At 38.1% G+C, this 18,128-nt stretch overlaps 1 long non-coding RNA gene across 1 annotated transcript in view; it reads left to right on the forward strand.

The window, feature by feature from the left end:
- The window catches only part of LOC136885408 (uncharacterized), a 62,062-nt gene that overhangs the window by 12,008 nt on the left and 31,926 nt on the right, over positions 1–18,128 (forward strand). The window contains exon 2 of the long non-coding RNA XR_010861527.2: positions 15,648–15,730. This is a non-coding gene — a long non-coding RNA (uncharacterized lncRNA). The remainder of the gene's footprint in view (positions 1–15,647; positions 15,731–18,128) is intronic.

Here is an 18,128-nt window from a genome sequence, read left to right on the forward strand (position 1 = left end):
GTAACATATGTCAATTTCCCCGTACAGTCACCCTCCATCCATCCATTCAGAATATACAAATTCCCCGCAGCGCACATCTCTAGGAGCTTCTCCCCATAACTATTCATAATTTTATCCTCACTCCTTCTTCTTTTCAACATACACATTCCATCCTCCCTACTATATACTGGGCTCTGTTCCCCTATTCTCGCGTTCCAATCTCCGAATAACAACATATCCTCTTCTCCTGCAAACTGTCCTCTTATCCAAATATCCACCAATAACTCTTCAAAAAAATACTTATTTGCATATGCTGAACTACTAGGATGGCAATAAACGAACGCTAGATTTATTTTCTTCCTCCTTCCTTCCACCCCTCCCATATTCAATCTCAACCATATAGTTTCTTTCATATCTGTCTCTATATCCTCTACCATTTCACTAATTTCTTCCCTAATTAATACTATCATCCCTCCTGGTGCGCGTCCCTTAGTTTAGTTTATTGCCTTTCTTATATCGCGGGGCTCAGGCTATGAAGCCTGCTATTATGCCAAACCATATTATACAACAGCTCCATACAATTTACAGAATAATGTACATAAAGGGTCGGTTGGTGCATGCATTTCAGTGGGCTTGGCAAACTGATATGTAATAGCAATTCTGGCTTGTTGAGGAAAGCAACGGGAAACTACCTCACTCCTTGTTTCCCTAGTACGCCTCTTCAGTGATGCCTAGGCCATCTATGACAACTGATGGCAGAGCTGTTGAGGATCCAACCAGCCTTAGGGCTGAAGACTGAACATACACAAGAGGCAATGATGTATCAGCCGTATTCGTGTAGTGTGTTGTTTTCACATATGTTATATTTGTAAATAAGAGGAGGGCGTATGTAACCGTCCAGGCTTCTCCAGCCATGTCGATTGTAATTCTACAGTCCAATTACGTGATATCATTTGATATCAAATTGTTCGTCATCGGCAATTCATCGAGAACTGTTAATTAAACTACAGTCAGTTGTGAATTAGATTGATATTTGAATCATATTAGTTACATTAGAACATCATTTATTATTTTAATTATCAGGATAGGAATTTATTATGTATTGTAATGTAGTCAGTATGTTGAGACAGAGTTTGTGCCATTTCATCTCATATTTATGTAAACGGAAAAGTTATTATTGAAGCTGGGAGTTTGGGATGAGTCACTGGGTTTAACTCAAGAGTACTTGATTATACAGCGACCCACGCGCAATGCTAGAGCTGCCTGCCTACATCGTAAACATGCCCACTTTTTACCCGTGAAGAAACAAGATAGAGAAAGATATGATATGAGTTCAAGGAATCTGATGCTTCGATGGAAAAGTGACTTGATATGTAGCAGTTACCAAGGGTGGGGATGCCTCGTGTATATTATTATTTTCGATACAGTGAGTTACCATCGATAATACAGTACGTAAGTTCCATGAAGCTGTCGGATGACGATGAGACGGAGTTGTAACCTGCACGTGATATATTCTATATTATTCTAGACGAAGAACTATGTTGGTTCAAGTCTACGGTACTTGGTACAAATCTGTACTGTATCAGGAGAACAGCTTAGTTGGTTGGTTCAAAATTTCTGATGATATGGAAAAATTCATGACACTGATTTTTCTCCACTTAAGCTCAACTGTGATCAACTTTCCTAAGTATAGGTCCAATGTCTAATTTAAGGACGATGCAGTTGGAGAGTGTTAGGCCAGATAGCCCAAACGAAATCGCAGAAGAAGGGAAGGATGTCCATGGAACCAGTCTACAACGAGAAAAGGGGAACGAGTAACCACGGAGTACAGAGGACAATTAGATAATGCAAGCAACAGTAAATTATAGTAACGTTAAATTCTTAATTCCCTCCAAGCTAAAACGAACTTTTCCGACTCATCTCATTTTTTTGTTTAATAAATTAACTTGACTAGATATTGCGTTAATTTTTCTTCTCAAAGCGATAATTAATGGTTAATTATTTAAAATGCTACCCCTGTGATTTAAGTATAAATCTATATGCTAATCACTATAAATTTTTCTATACATTTTTTGTTTAAAACTGTAAAGTTGGCGCCCAATCAAAACAGAGAAATGGGAAACCATGGAATGATGATTGATATTTTATTTGCGTGGCAATTTGCGGGCACGCCACATATAATTTATATTTATATTCAAGTGTCCCCAACAAATAACTTTAGTCTCAAGTGTGAAGCAAGGAGAGGGAACAGTTGCTGCACTAAGAAGAAAGAGGCCTGCACTTTAACGATCTCAGCTACTCAGCTTGGCAATTAATTTACTAAATTGTTAAGTGCTAAAATTGCAATCCCTGCTTCAAACAGTATTCGAAGACGCTGACGTGCCAGAATTTAGTCCTGCATGTTTTCTTTTACATGCCTATAAATATACCGACATGAGGCTGACCTTCATAGTCAGGCTGAGCCAAAATCGGACCTGCCATGTTGGAGTTAGAAGGCTGGCGCCTTAACCATCCAAGCTACTCAGCCCGAAAATTCAACTATAAGAAGCCGAAAATACACACTAATAATAAGTAAACTCGTGGCCTGATTATTCTTGCGCACTTCCAGCGAGCGAGGTCCAAATAATGCAGTAACACGAAACATCCTGTTCACTTGTCAACACTATTATCGCGAGCCTTGTTGTTAGACACTCCAATAGAGTAACCCTCTTGATTTCTGACAGCCGAATGTGGAACACGTCTATTGTTCAGGACTTGCACTTTGCTTGTAAACGATTTTATATTACAGATATAATGCGCATCTAGGTGTATTCCAGGCTGATTTGAATATTCTAGACTGTAATTCCCATCTGGGTTGGGAATATTATTTTTATTGGGTAATTCTGATAAGACGCAAACTCCTGTGGAACTAAATTCCGGCACCAGATTTCTTTTTCTTACTAGGTATTCATGTAGAGTATTCAGAGCGGAGGTGGGTTGCATCCAACAAGTTATTATTATTGTTTGTTTTTTTGTGTGTAATCCATGCTGATTTAAATATTCTAGATTTTGTAATTCCCGGCAGGGTCGGGGATTTTATTATTTATTACCAGCTAGGTGATTGTGATAGGACGCAGACTCCTGCGGGACTATATTCCGGCACCAGATATTTTTGCTTATTGTGTATACATGTTGAATATTCAGCACGAAGGTGGTTAGGATCCTCCAAATTTTATTATTATTATTATTATTATTATTAGCGTGTGTGTGTTTTAGTTTCTTACTGTAATAGTTGAATTGTCGGGCTTAGTAGCTCAGACAGTTGAGCCGCTAGCCTTCTAACCCCTACTTGGCAGGTTCGATTCTGGCTCAGCCCAATGGTATTTGAAGGCGTTCATATTCGTCAGCCTCGTGTGGTTAGATTTATTGGCACATAAAGGAAAACTTGCAAGATAAAATTCTGGCACATCAGCATCTTTGAAAACTGTTTGAAACGAGTATTGTTATTTCAGCACTTAGCACCTGAGGAAATTAATTGCCGAGCTCAGGCGGTAAAGTGCTGGCCTTAACTTTCTTACTGTGCAAGAATGTTGAGTATTCAGCATGAAACCAGCTTGGATGCTCAAAATTATCTTTATTATTGCTAACTTTTCAAACTGTGGAATGTAGTTAGTAAGGCGTAAAGCGAATAGTATTATTATTGTCCTCACCTTGAAAGGAAGTCGAACTTGAAGTGTTCCAATTAAACACATATACCGTCATTTAGATAGCATGCTTGTTTCTTACCCGAGTTATGGAACCACAGGTTTGATTTCTAATCTGGTCGGTGGTTTTTAAATTTCTTTCAGCTCGAATGTTGTGTTTTGAATTTAATGCAAGTATCGCACATTCCTTTAGTTATTATGATAGTCAGTATTGCAAGGGAAAGTGTGCCGAGTTTGATTCCCAGACGGCCTGGGGATTTCTTAATTGCTCGCAGCTCTAATGTTAGGTGCCAAGTGATGTAAAATTTACAGCAGGCAATTACAAGTCTCTAGGGTTCAATCTTTAGCTCAGAGTTCAATAAACTATGTATTCGCAATCTTAGCAAGTAAGTTACTTCCAAATCTAGTCAACTTGTTCGTATTGCTAATGTTCTTTTGCTGAGATGTGCATGCTAGGCTAAATGCAAAAACAAAGCTTTGTATTTTGTGTCACAGCAAATACTTCTAAGTTTAATCAACATGTTCGTTCAGTCAGTTTCTTTGCTGTGATGCACATATGTTACGACCTCATTTTGTACCAAATTTATTGCATTCTCTCTCCGAATTCAGTTAACATACTTTATGCTAATCGCTCACACTTAGTCTTCAGGGGAAGCAAAGCTTGTCATCGATTCAGGTCGGGTTGAGGATTTTTAACAAATTTCTTCTTGTTGTGCACTTTAGCTCTTGAGTTCTGAGTCCAAGTGAGCTCCACGTTTGAAACCCAGAATTAGCGATAGTTTCCTTTGCTCAGAATTATAAGTTTGAAATTTTGGAGTTAGTTATTCGAATAGCACTTCAGCTTTGGGCCCCAGCGAGCTCCAGGTTCAAATACTAGTTTGGTCGATGATTTTTGACTTTCAATTCTTGTAGCACTAAAGCTAGGTGTTTCAGTTAAACACATCAGCTGTTAATGTGCAGTCATTTAGTTAGCATGCTACTTTGCTTCCCAAGTAAAAGATGATGATGATGATGATTGTTGTTTAAAGGGGCCTAACATTGGGGTCATCGGCCCCCAAGTAAAAGAGCCACAGGTTCAAATCCTAGTCGGGTCACATAAAATCAGTTTCATGGTCCGTATCGCACTTCAATAGATTCACAATTAAGTATTTATTATTTTCCACCTAGTCGATACAATGATTGCTTAAGGCAATTTAATGGTTAAAAGTGGAACATGCTTCGTATTTTATCAACATCTTCAGCCACATAACACTGTTTAGATGAAAAATATGTAAAATTGACATTGTAATGCTTAAGCACGGTACGCATCTGCGCACATGCTAGCATCTTTGACTCTGCGGCCACTCAGCTTCATGATTTTGAAGTAGCATTATAAAGATATGTCCCTGTGAATAATGCACCTTTCACTATCTTCATAGTCCCATACCACCATCTTGTTCCAAGTTCAGCTCTGAGCCCTAGACCATAGCTCATTCCCTCTTGCCCTTTAGCTTTTAGCAATTTCAACCTTCAGTGATTTAGCTTTTTTGCCCTTTTGTGGTTTGCCACTGAACACTTTTATGTCCTTTTGCTATGTAGCCGTTTAGTCGTTTGGCCTTTCTCCTTTTTACAGTCACTCAGCTCCATGACCTAAGATAACCTTTCAGCGTTATGTCCCTATGAATAAAGCACATCGTCCCTGCTCTGGCAAACTAACGAATCTGCAAATTGGCAAAAAATTAGGAGAGTTGAAAGAAGTTGTGATTACTCATGTCAAATCAATTTTGATATTTAATGATTGGTTTTGTGTGTTAGACATACAGAACGAGCTGCAAATGTGATACATTTTTAGAGAGTTAGACATTATATAAATAATAAAATCTAGACCAAAGCTTCACAACTACACTTTCCCTAGTTTGCCGTTGTGGGGACGACATGTATTAAGCCTTACACCATCTCCCTGTTCCTATTAAAGGAATTTGTATGGCCACCATCCAGTTCCAAGCTCAGATCCTAAAGCCCATGGACCATGTCTCATCTTGTCTAATGAGGTTAAGCCTGGGATCGAATCTCAATCTCGAACCTGTAATGTCCTTGTAAGGTTAACCCAGGCATCAAATCTGTGTCTGTTAGCTTAAGCTAGCACTCTTTCGGCGTCGAACTTGAGTCTGTAAAGCTAAGCTAATGACACTGTAAGGTTCAGCCGAGGATTGAATCCTGGGCCTGTGACATTTGGCCTTGAGTCGAATCCGTGCCCGTTAGCTTAAGCTTGCATTCTTGGCCAAGCCTTACTTTTCAAATTCAAATTTTATTTAGGCATGAGTATTGCATTACGTATATTTTCATTATTTATTGCAAACCTCAACTTCATGAACATTTGAGAATTTATATCACCCTCACTATAAGAATCATGACCGAATAACTAAAGGAATGATCACTTTAGGTCATTAAGAAGATTTGTCAATCTACCTTCACACATTATAGAAGATAGATTAGTAATTGTTTAACATTCGCATTAATCATTCATGTTTCTTTAATCATACAAGCTTGGGGTTGTTGAGTGTACACAGAGAGTGATTATTATCTTAACTAAGCTGGTCGTCTCACATGCTCAATAATGTGCATACGTCTGTGAGGCATCCTGCATCCTGATCCATTACCTTCGGTTAACAGAGACAACGAGAGCCGCAGGCATGTTTTACCAGTCGGTGGAGGTGTGAAGACATATCGATGTGGACCTTGAACCTGAGGGTCGACGTGGTTTTAATGCTAATCATTTCTTTAGAACATACTAGTGCACATGCCCCGTGAATATGAACTTCGTATCTCTAGTCATTCAAGTTGTTCTGTTTTTTATTAACATAAGTGTATTTCAATCATTCAAAAAATTTACCAAAACCAATAAGTTGAACAGAAGCGATAAGAATCTCTAACGATACAAAATAGTAGAAAATACTCTTTCAAGAATGAAGTTTTCTGAAGAGGAAATGAATATTTAAGAAAGGTACTTGCATTTTGATGAGGGAAGTTGATTCACTCCTGGCTGGCTACATCTCACGATTGGTTCCTTCAACATCCTTTAGGGTGTGGTGGTATCTCCCCATTTAGTAGCACATGCCAGAAAAAATATCCCTTGTAAGGTGCACCATGGTGAAAGTAGAGGTTCCTCTTGCAAGCAGCATGATGATTCTATTCGTCCCTTGCCTTGCAGGCTTCTCGAAACAGTAGGCTTCCTGACACACACAAACACCGAGACTCCAGCCATGTCTATTTAAATGTCAGTCGACACAAATGGAACTTAATTTGCGGGTTCAGATGATTTATGCATACCATACATGTTATGGAATTAATATCTTAGTGATGTCTTGCAGAAGACGAAATAATGTGTTCCCTTTATAAGACATCACGGCTGATAAACATCGCTTGGCATAGAATATCTTGTAGTATTGTAGTGGGAATGCGATGTGTGGTTGTGCTCTAAAGTAGAGCAGTATGAAAGCAATAGAGTAAGAGCTGAGTGAGTAGAGTGTCGCTTACACAGTGTTTTTATCAGTTCTCAGTCTAGAAGCTGTGTTCAGTTGGAAACCAATCGTAAATCATCTTCATGTCTTCTTAAAATATCATGGTTCGAAACTGTTCTTGTGAAGAGTTCTGAAAACTTGCCGGGCGGTGCTAGCCTTGAAAATGTTAGCTGTTCATGTCTGTCGCATGCTAGGCTCCTGACCAATAAGACAAAAGGAACGGATCCCACGCGGTCATGCAGCTATGAGCTTAAAGGTAACTTGCTCCAAGTTTATCTGATCCTCGCTTTCACCGCAACTGTTATTAATTGTGCACTGACTGAATTACATTAGGCACTTGCGGCAATCTCAATGTTAACTCCAATTATGCTGTAATATTCCGGTACAATATATTGTAGATGAAATATTTCTTTCAAGAGTATCTACTACTGTATAAATGATACAGAAGTATTAACAATATAATATTTTGATATATTGAAATGTTGTTGAATTAGTAATACTGGTTTTTAGAAATTATATTTCTGGTGTGAAAATCTCATATTCAGTATAACTTGCTGTGTGGAACTTCAAAGTGAAACTATCTGTAGATTTGTGCAGTGCCTACGCAGTGTCATTCTACATTATTAACACTTAACTATTCTGGTTGGCCCAGCTCTCTTTTAGTTGTCAATATTAATACTATAATTGGTTTTGCAGTAAAATTATGATAATCATTAACTTTAATATTCATTAATTGATCATTCCCTGAAGTGTCATTGACGTACTTTTGATCCAACCCTGTCTTTTCCCTTTGGAGTCTTGAGTGTTCCTTTGTGCCCTGATACCTTTGATCCATTGTTCCGTTTTACAGCATATACCTTGCAATTGACTAGTGTTTTCTTACATTTCTCTGAGTATTAGCTTCAAAAAATTCCATGGGATTAATCTGGATGACGGTTCATCTTCAGACAAGTGTACGCTTTGTTTCTTAATATGTATACATTTGTGTTGGTATAGGGCAGTCAAAGTTCACGGAAATATTGTGATAAAACCATTTCTTGATTGCCGTCACTTTTTCTCTGTCCTCCAGTGGGAGAATTTGTTTGTTGTATCGTGTGTACTAAACGTGCATATTGTCAACAAATGTTAATTGTAGTAAATTGTTTTTGAGTGTTTTACACCAACTTAAGTTCTGTTACGAACAACTTGCGTTAGCTTGATCACCTCAAGAATTGTGTGTTCGGCGGTTTTTCTCAGTAGGGTGCTTGTCTGGGGTTACTTCAGACAGTGCTGCAAGAATATAATCATAAACGTGGAAGCATGGTCTATTGTAATTACAATGCCGATATGATGAATGACATACGGAGAAGCTGCGAAGAAGTAAGGGCTACCTCGATCCTAGAACAATAGAGTGCAGGTAGGCAGCCCATCTTGACTTCAAGGGAGGAAAGCATGCTCTGCATAGAATTTTGAAAGCTATGCATTGAAGGTTCTCTTTTACTATGTATTTTCTAAAGTAACCCCATGTACCTTATCATTTTGGGCATGTATATGAAAACTTATGTCCGAAGTTGCGTGTAAAGCTCGGTAATTGTGAATACCCAATTTCTAAAATAACAACTTACTTTTTAACTTATTGTTTGATATTAAATATTAAGATACCCCCACAATATTATTGGAACAAGAGGAATTCAAGCAAGTGCTTATTTGTGGTACTAAACAACTGCTCTTGTAACTATCAGCCTGCATTTGGAAGATTGTGGGTTCGAACCCACTGTCGACAGCTCTTAAGGTGGTTTTACGTGGTTGTACTTTAATTAAGCCCACAGTTAATTCGTCCCAGCTCCTTGCCATTGTCTAGCTCATCGTTGCCATATGATCTATCTTTGTTGGTGTGATGTAAAACAAATAGTAAAAAACCTTTCATAAACCAAGGAAACTAAATGTCATGTGCATATTCAGTGACAATTTACAGGCTCATAAGTTCGATAGGTTTATAGTTTTGAGTATATTTGTTGTTTCAGTTAAACTATTGTAATTAGGATACATCTATATGTGGCTTAGATTTACAGTACTGTAGTTATTTTATTAGTTAATATTATGATTGCTTTATTATTACTTAATCTATTTATTGTATGGGAGATATCTCCCTAGAAATTTAGTTCTCACTAAAATTCTATTGTTTCAGTTGACCTGTTGTGATTAGGATAATTTAAGTGCAGTTTAGAATGGAAAGTAGCTATTTTAATTAGATAGTAATTTGCTTGCTTTGGAAGGGCCAGAAATCAAATGGCATTAGAGATGTCTATGAACTAATCTACGAAGGTACATCCAACAGGAATTGTGTTGACTTCATTATGTGTGCAAGCTTGCAAGATTGAGTTGTTGAGGTTCAGTGCTATTCGGACAGCCCTACGTCAATTACAGTCGACATTGCATCTTCTCGAACTTATGTTTTCTCTGTCGCAATCTGCCTGTAATGAAATGGCGTATGGCTTTTAGTGCCGGGATGTGTCCGAGGACTTCGGCTCTCCAGGTGCAGGTCTTTTGATTTGACACCCGTAGGCGACCTGCGTGTCTTGATGAGGATGAAATGATGATGAAGACGACCCCACACCCAGTCCCATGCCAGGGGAATTAACCAGTTATGGTTAAAATTCCCGACCCTGATTCCTGTGGCCAAAGGCACGCTAACCATTTAGCCATGGGGCCGGTCAATCTGGCTGTGATGACCTAGAAAAGGAACAGCATTGGCAGGAGCTACGAGATCATATATGAGACTGTCCTGAACATGAGTTCCCACTTCTCTCTGGTGATAATAATAATAATAATCATAATGTTATTTGTTTTACGTCCCACTAACTACTTTTTAACGTCTTCGGAGACGCCTCTGGTGATATTAATACGCATGTTGGTCACACTAAGAATCATGATAGCTGCCATGATGGTAATACCTACTGTATCTGAAAAGGTGATGGAACTCATATTTTGGATTTCACCGAGGCAAATGACTTGATTTCTGGTAATACGTTCTTTGGAAGTGCATCAGCCACCTCATCACTGCAGCAACCAAATTGACCTTATCGTTGTTCGGCACCGCGATCTCCGACTAGCAAAGGGTGTGGATGTGTACCACCTCAACATAAGGTCGTCATAGCAGAATTAAGGACCCCTAAGCTTCGTAGATGTGGAGAGATAAATACCTCCGAGAAGATCAAGTGGTGGAGGCTTAAAGGACAGAAGGAGACCCTAGCAGACAGCATACATTTTCCTCCCGTTGACCTGAATGCGATTAACAACACATGGACCACATTCTAAGGACCTTTCACTGCAACCATAGTAGTAAACTTTGGTACTCAAAACATAGTTCCTATCGCATTGAAAAGCAAACGTTCTTTTGGATGATTCCAGTCGAAGAAGAGGTGTAGCAAAAAGGACATACTGTATACAAACTGGGTTTGACAAAAGAATCCAGAACACAGAGAAGGAATTGTCATTGCAAAATGTGTCGGTAAGCAATAGAGGCGCATTCACTGTGTACAAGGTGTATCACAACTATACAAGGCGTGCTCTTCGTGTGATGTTGAGAACGATGGTGACCTTGTTACTTCCGGGCGCGTTGTATTTGCTACAGCAGAGAGCCAGCCGCTCGCTCTTGGTTTGCGCTGTAAAAGGGAAGGGAGAGGAAGTGAAAAGTGGGAGACAGAGGTAATGCTCGGTGCGAATACACATGTTTCTCCTTCATTTCGCATAGTTCCTTCTGAGCTCTGCTAGGCAGTGTACAGTTTGTTCTGTACAAATTGACTACGATGTGAAGCCCATAGAAAGGGAAGACAAACTTGTAGCAAGAATACAGGCAGGTTTCGCCACACACCACACATCCTGAGAGTCTGAAGGTCACTCACTACTACACCATTGCGAACTATGCACCTAAGTAGAAGGGGGCCATATTGAACATCTACTGTAATCAAACTATTGGCGTATTGCTTCCTTTGTTCAGTATTTCATTGAATTTACAGTGTTGTGAGTGAAGGAATACACAATCGCGGCGCATCTCCGAGCATGTTGAATAATATGTCACTACGACAGGCAGACGAGAGGGGAAACAATCTGGTGCTTTCACTGACTGACAAGTGTGTCTCAAATAGAGTGTGTTCTTGCACTGTGTGTGCAGTTAGGGCTATTTAATAAATGAACTGTGGATATTGCCTGTTAGAGACAATCCTGTTCTAGTCCTATGAGGAAATTGATCATACGCGCGAAACATTATCTCTGTCTGCATCACACACTCCACCACCGCTCTCTACCCTTGTCTTCCCTGAAACATGGCAGCAGCTCATCGCGCACCCGGAAGTAGCAATTTAACCTCCGCCAGTCTGATTACAACATAGTTCTTAATGTAACATTAGGGGCATCCTTGATTTATTGACGGTATAGTTCTGATAAACAATGAACACCACTGAACTGAAAAGAAGAATAAAAAACTTTTTCCGGCTGACCAAAGTTGACACAGGTATTGAGCACTCTGTGTGCATTAGAGGCGAAGATGACCCGTGATTACAGGTCCAATAGGTAATCCTCTAACTTTGACAACTTCCTACTTTTATAGAGATTTCCTGCATTGAGTTACCACATTGTATGTTTCATCTTATGCATCACATCAAAGGAAGTCGGGAGTGCCATCAAGAGTATAAAGAACCAAAAAGCGCCCTGACCACATGACCTCCCAGCAAACTTCTGGATTCCTTTTGATGATCTTAATCTATAATAACATTTCATGTATGCGTTACCACGGCACCATTAACATATGGTATGAATTCTCGGACAATATATTATCATTGCATAATGAACATATATGATCCCACTGTGCTTCAATATATCTTTCCTAACATTTCAAATACATCATTTACATCTCATATTCCGTCGTAGCATTACTTATTCCTTCAATATATTCTCCACCTTTTTCATATAACATAATATCTTCATATAAATCATTTTATCTCGTATCTCTCCATATTCTTTCATAAATTTCGCATATATATATATATATTACTTCACGCACAAATAACCTTATTTTCAAATACTCGTATTGGATCAGTATCTTCTTAAGTAACATTCACATGTCTTCAGTCGGCCATAATATCCGTATCTAACATATATCCTAACTTATTATGGTAACATAAATCCTCTACTTATCATAATATCAGTTGGCATTACGTATCGAATATTCTAAAATTATTCCTCTTATACACCTCACACATGACAGGGTGTAGCATGGTTAATTGGAACTCTTAGCTCTCATTGAAACATTATTATCACTTTATTACATTACCAAACTAGGGTTTCTTTTATTTCTGATGAAGGCTACCTATTCCCTTGCATCATTGGCGCATATAAATCACTCGCGAGAATCTAATATCATTTAAATCATTCTGAAGACACTAAACACATATCTATTAATGTGGGATTTAACTACATAAATACTAACCTTTCTTCTATTTATCGGTATATCTATTTTATTAAAGAAACGTATCTTTTTCCGTCGCTTTCCGGAATGATATATGTTACTTGGTCACCCTGCTTGGCCGGTCATCGTGATGTTATCGGGAACCAGGGGTCATCTCTGCCATGTCGGTCCAGCTCAGAATCATCCAGATAGTCAATCTCAAATCTTCTTAGAAAGCCATGGTTTCCTTCAAAAGCTCGGTTGAAGAGACGAAATACATTGATGAAATCAGTCGTGACATGTTATAGTTTTCAAAGCCTTCTTTCTTTTCTTGAATTCTTCTCTCATTATTAATATTTTATATGCTTTATGCAGCTTCTTGCTCCGAACACGCCCAGTCCCTTGAGTTAGCTTTTAATTTGTGATTTTTAAACAGTGTTGGTTTTAACAATTCGAACATCAATTTTGTCTTGGTCACTGCCATCACGATCTCATCCATTCCGACTTTCCGTTATTCTCAACTTCCTTGACATTTTATGTAATTTATTCATTGTGTCTAACTTCATTACTAGTAATCGCGTTCGTCTTAATTCGATTGAGCTTAATTTCCGGAATAGTGGAATGGCGCAATATGTAGTACCAATTATATAACATGTGAATGTGTATACTCCATTAGACGATGCGTACCGCAGTCCTGCGAGACGCCATTCACCAGCAAATGGACATCGCACCCATCACTCGTGGGGCATAGGTCGTGTCACGATTGGTATGGTCATGTCCATTTGCAGTACCTGACGCAGTTGACAGTTTCACCCAGTCCTTTGAAATTAATTTCCATGTCCACATGGACCTACAATAAAAACGGCATTGTAAATAAGTTACAAACCTTTATAACTAGAAATGCTGCTGGTATTGGTAGTATTTCTGGGCATATGCTAAATTCAATTGATTGAGATATAGAACCAAATCTGTAGTGATTAATTGGATGTATGCAGCAGCTGTACCAAATGAATTAAGATTTGGTGTAGTAACACCCTGCGTATAAAAAACATTTTGATAAACATAAATCAGTAATTACACTCTAGTCATCTTGACCGGTTTTGGATGCAAGCTCTTGGTATTGATTCTTCATGATTATATTATACACCTTTACAACATTACTAACCGGTTCGATAGAAGTGAGTTCAGGTTTAGGAACATTACTCCACTGCAGCTCATCTTGTAGATTCCAGCAAATTCTAGCAGACATTTTAGATTCTGGAGGTCAAATGTATCACGATTGGCATATGTAAAGCTTTTGACAGGATTGAGAGGTGGACATTGGGCAAAGGTATGATGACAAATGGGGTAGAAAGTCAGATTTTTGTATTTCCAAATGGGAGTCCTTCCTGTTTTAATTATTGTGTTGGTGGGGTGAAAGATCCTTATGGGGATCTCTGTAAATACCTAGGTATTTGTAATAAGGATAGATCTTCATTGAGGTATAAACCTAAAGAAGATTGAAAATAAAGTTTTTGGATCTCTTAATGAAATTATGAGGTTATTTATAGGTTGTTAAGGAGAGGGAATATAAGTCCCCAGCAGGCCTCAATTAGAGCATGAGACCATCACCAGGATTACTTGAATCCACAGAGTCAGCTGCATTCCTCATGGGTGATTTCTGACAAAAGAGTTTTGTTACGGAAATATTGCCAAGTTTGTGCTGGGAGGACTTGAAAAAAAGTAGACAGGCTGTTTGACTAAGCAATATATTCTCAGATGTCATTTGAGAGACGGCTTGGAATGACGTTAGTTGATCAATAAATTTAAGTCGTGTTCTTTAAATGTAGGGAAGGTCACAACATGAAGATAAGTTATAATTCAAAGGGACAAATTTTGGCAAATATTGGCTTGTATGAAGAGGATTTAATGATTGAAATAATTTACCAAGAGAGTTGTTTCATAAATTTCCACATTTTTTTTCTACATCAACAACTGATAAACAAGTCTGCCACCTTCCCGACAGCCCTAAATGCTGATCAGTGGTGATTGATGGATTTCATGGTTGATAGATTGATTGATAGACTGATTGATTGATTTTTGCTTGATGGTTTTAATGTGTTGAGCAGAGAGGGTTGATGGATATTTCTGTAGTTGTGATTTATGCATTGTCCACTTGTTAGTAAAGTGATAGGAACAATGTGGGTTTATTTTTATATTACATTCAGGTGTTTTGGGAAAGAAACTATATAGGAACATGGAAATGAACAAAGAGGCCATGAGTCATATATAGAAAGATGGGAACCGGGGATGGTGAATATACGAGGATAAAGAAAATAGCTAGTCAGTGTGGAAATAGGGATAAATAGAAAGAGAAAAAGAAGCAAGGAATGGTATAGGGTAAGGATTTGGAGATAGTATTTGTTCTTTTTGTGTTCCTCCTTCTCTATTGCTACCCTGCCTACTGCTATTCTATTATGTGTTCATTTTCATGTTCATATCTTTCTTATCACTAGAAGTGGCGAAAGGAGCTCTGATTAAGATGCAGCAGGTCCTTATGGCTGTTAAGTTTCAAAATGGGTAAAAAGGAAAAATAATGCAAAGTATATTTCAGTCTTATAGCAGTTTTATAGTATTATTTGAAGTAAGTCCACATAATGTATATGAGTTGATTATATTTGTAAGTACAGAAGATATTATGCGTAGAATCTTGTAAATAGTATAAATTTATTAAGCATGAGCTGTGTGATTAATAGAAAAGTTGTTGGTGTAAATTGTGTAATACTGTATTTTAGGAAAATGTCTTCTTCTCTTGTTAATTTAAAATTTAGTGCTTGACAATAATGTATTTTTGTGTACCATTTGCCACCACGGTAGACATCTCTTTTGAAAATAAAGTGATTTTGATTTGATTCTATTTGATTTGATATCTCCTTTTCGTTCTTGTATTTTTAAATTGGGAGATAAATTAATTATACTCTTATTGTGCCAATATGAAATGTATTATCTCAGCTATTACTTGTTTAGTCCTATATATTTTTATTCCCTTTTAATTCAACTTCTCATATTTTTTACTTATAGCCTTCCGAAGGTATTAAGGAGAAAATATTCACAGATCCTGGTACAATTAAACAGCTGGTACCGAACATCAAAGAAGAAACAAGGTACGTACACCACATTCCCTACACAGTATGGAATATGTAGTACCCATTCACTGTTGTGTTCAATAGTGGATGTTTTATATCCGAAAACTGGCCGTTTTCATCAGTTTAATCCTTTCTTTAAATGGTTACATTTGAACACTAATATCTTAAAATTATATTGGTTAAAATTATCTAAAATATTCGGGAACTTTTAGATCATACTTAATGACCCATCATGTAGTTTTGTCGAATCTATCTACAAGAAATCTCTGGTAGAGCTAGATATTTCTGAAGTATGTTTGTTTACAACGAATTTCGGCACAATTTACGCACATCATGGTGTATATGCATATTGATACAGTTAAAACTAAGAAACAATGCTAATTTTTGGTCCACCCAATCAATACACATCACTTTATAAATGAACTATTTATTTAGGAAGGAAAAATATGTCATGTTAGTTTCACGTTTCGATTCAAAACAAGGTCAGCCACTTATGGTTAAGAAAAGAGATTCAATTTCTTTACAGAATGGAATTCTTTTTAAAGGAAAAGTTGTAACTTGAGGCCTCCCTTACGGCTAACCTCTCCAGAATGCAATTCATCCCAATGTCATGTCCCAAATAAAATGGAATACATCGTAATTATGTAATTATATTTCCCATATAATCCTTAAAAAGACAATGAGTTCTTCCATTTTTTTACATTTTGCAGTTTCTGATTTGAGTCTTGTAATCTACCACGTGATTTTATGGCTGATGAAGTCTCAAATAGAGACAAAACATGTTCCTAAATAAGTAGTTCACTTGTAAAGTGATTTGTATTGATTGCGTGGACCAAAACCTAGCATTGTTTCTTAGTTTTAACTGTATCAATACATTCATAATTATAGACTTGACCGGGTTGATTAATCTGATTGTCTGCTGTCTATTCAGCCCAGAATACACTGACTGACTCCCCTCTTGTTTGTACTCGTAGAATTTCCGCGGCTATTCTGTCACGCCCGATTAACACACAATTCTAAAAATTTTATTTTGTTGAGTTATTCATTTTTCTTTATAGTGCATTTTATATAGTTGCTTAAACATCAATCGAGAAGTACTCTGTCATTCAAACTGTAAGTCATTTATAAATATTGGACATAGGCTTTAGGAGAGAGAATTTGAACATATTACGTTGAATGTTAGGATGTGAAAAATATCCATTTTATCTGATTTTTACAGTAGAATATTCATCAGTCTGCTTCTTGTTATTCTGCTTCTCTAGTGTTAGTCCTGCCTGGTGCCTCGGGCCATGTCTGTATGTATTCTCGGCTTTCGGGTCGTCATGCACTGTATCTTTCCTTTGCTGTCTTGTTCGTGCCTTGCTCTTCTTTTCACACACTTCCTGTGAATACGCTGACTTTAACTATATATCGTCCTCTGCACGCAACACATTCCCAAACCTGCGCACATGGCTTTCCTCAATTTTCTTCTGGATTGGTGCAATGCCAAAACATTTCATAATAACATCATTTGGAATGTGATTCAGTCTAGTAATGCCTGCCTTCCTAATAAGCATCTTCGTATCCATGACGCCTAATTTGCGATCTCCATTTGTAGCTGGCCAGCATTTATTGCCGTAGAAAATGACATGGCTGATAATAACAGTTTTGTAGATCTTAGGTTTCAGATGGTCCTTCATCTGACGGTCGCAACGCGCCCATTGTTATTCTCCATTTCAGCCTGGCTTTTTATATCCTTAAGGTGACTTCATCAGTAAGTCGCCATCATCAGAGATTGTGGAGCCAAATTTCTCTACTTGTGCTGTATTTTCACCGGCAACACGCACGGTTTCAACTTCTCGAATATGTAATGTCATGAATTCTTTCTTCTTTTTGTTGAGGCGCGGGACATATTGCGCCAGTCGATTATTCCAATCTTCTGTTTGACGCTGGATATCAAACTTATTCTCTGCAGACAAAATGGCGCCATTAACTTAGAGAACTGTCCATGGTATTGGTTTGTACAGGTCTGATGTAATGGTGTCCATCACAAGAATGAGCAGCAGTGGTGATAAGGCACGGCCTTGGTGGACTCCTATCGTTCTGCGGAAGTCATCAGACGCTCCTGCGGCAGCTTGAACGCAACTCCTTGGTTCTATTTAGAGCAATTGTTCCCCCTTAGCAATATGCTCTGGAATGCCATATTCTTGTAGCGCTGACCAGGTAAGGTCATGAGGCCTTCTCAAGGTCCAGAAAGTCGAGATGATTGTTATTATTCTTTTCACAATGTCTCTCAACTAACAGCCTTGCAGCGTGGATTTCTCCTGTTTCACACCAATCCAGCTTGGCCCGTGTTGAGTTTGGCTAAATCGCTAATCCTTTTGTCGAGGATTTGTTCAAAAACTGTCATTGCGTGGCTCACAAATCTGATCGTGCG

The sequence above is a fragment of the Anabrus simplex genome, chromosome 14 (assembly GCF_040414725.1).
Source record: "Anabrus simplex isolate iqAnaSimp1 chromosome 14, ASM4041472v1, whole genome shotgun sequence".
Classification (NCBI taxonomy): Eukaryota; Metazoa; Arthropoda; class Insecta; order Orthoptera; family Tettigoniidae; genus Anabrus; species Anabrus simplex.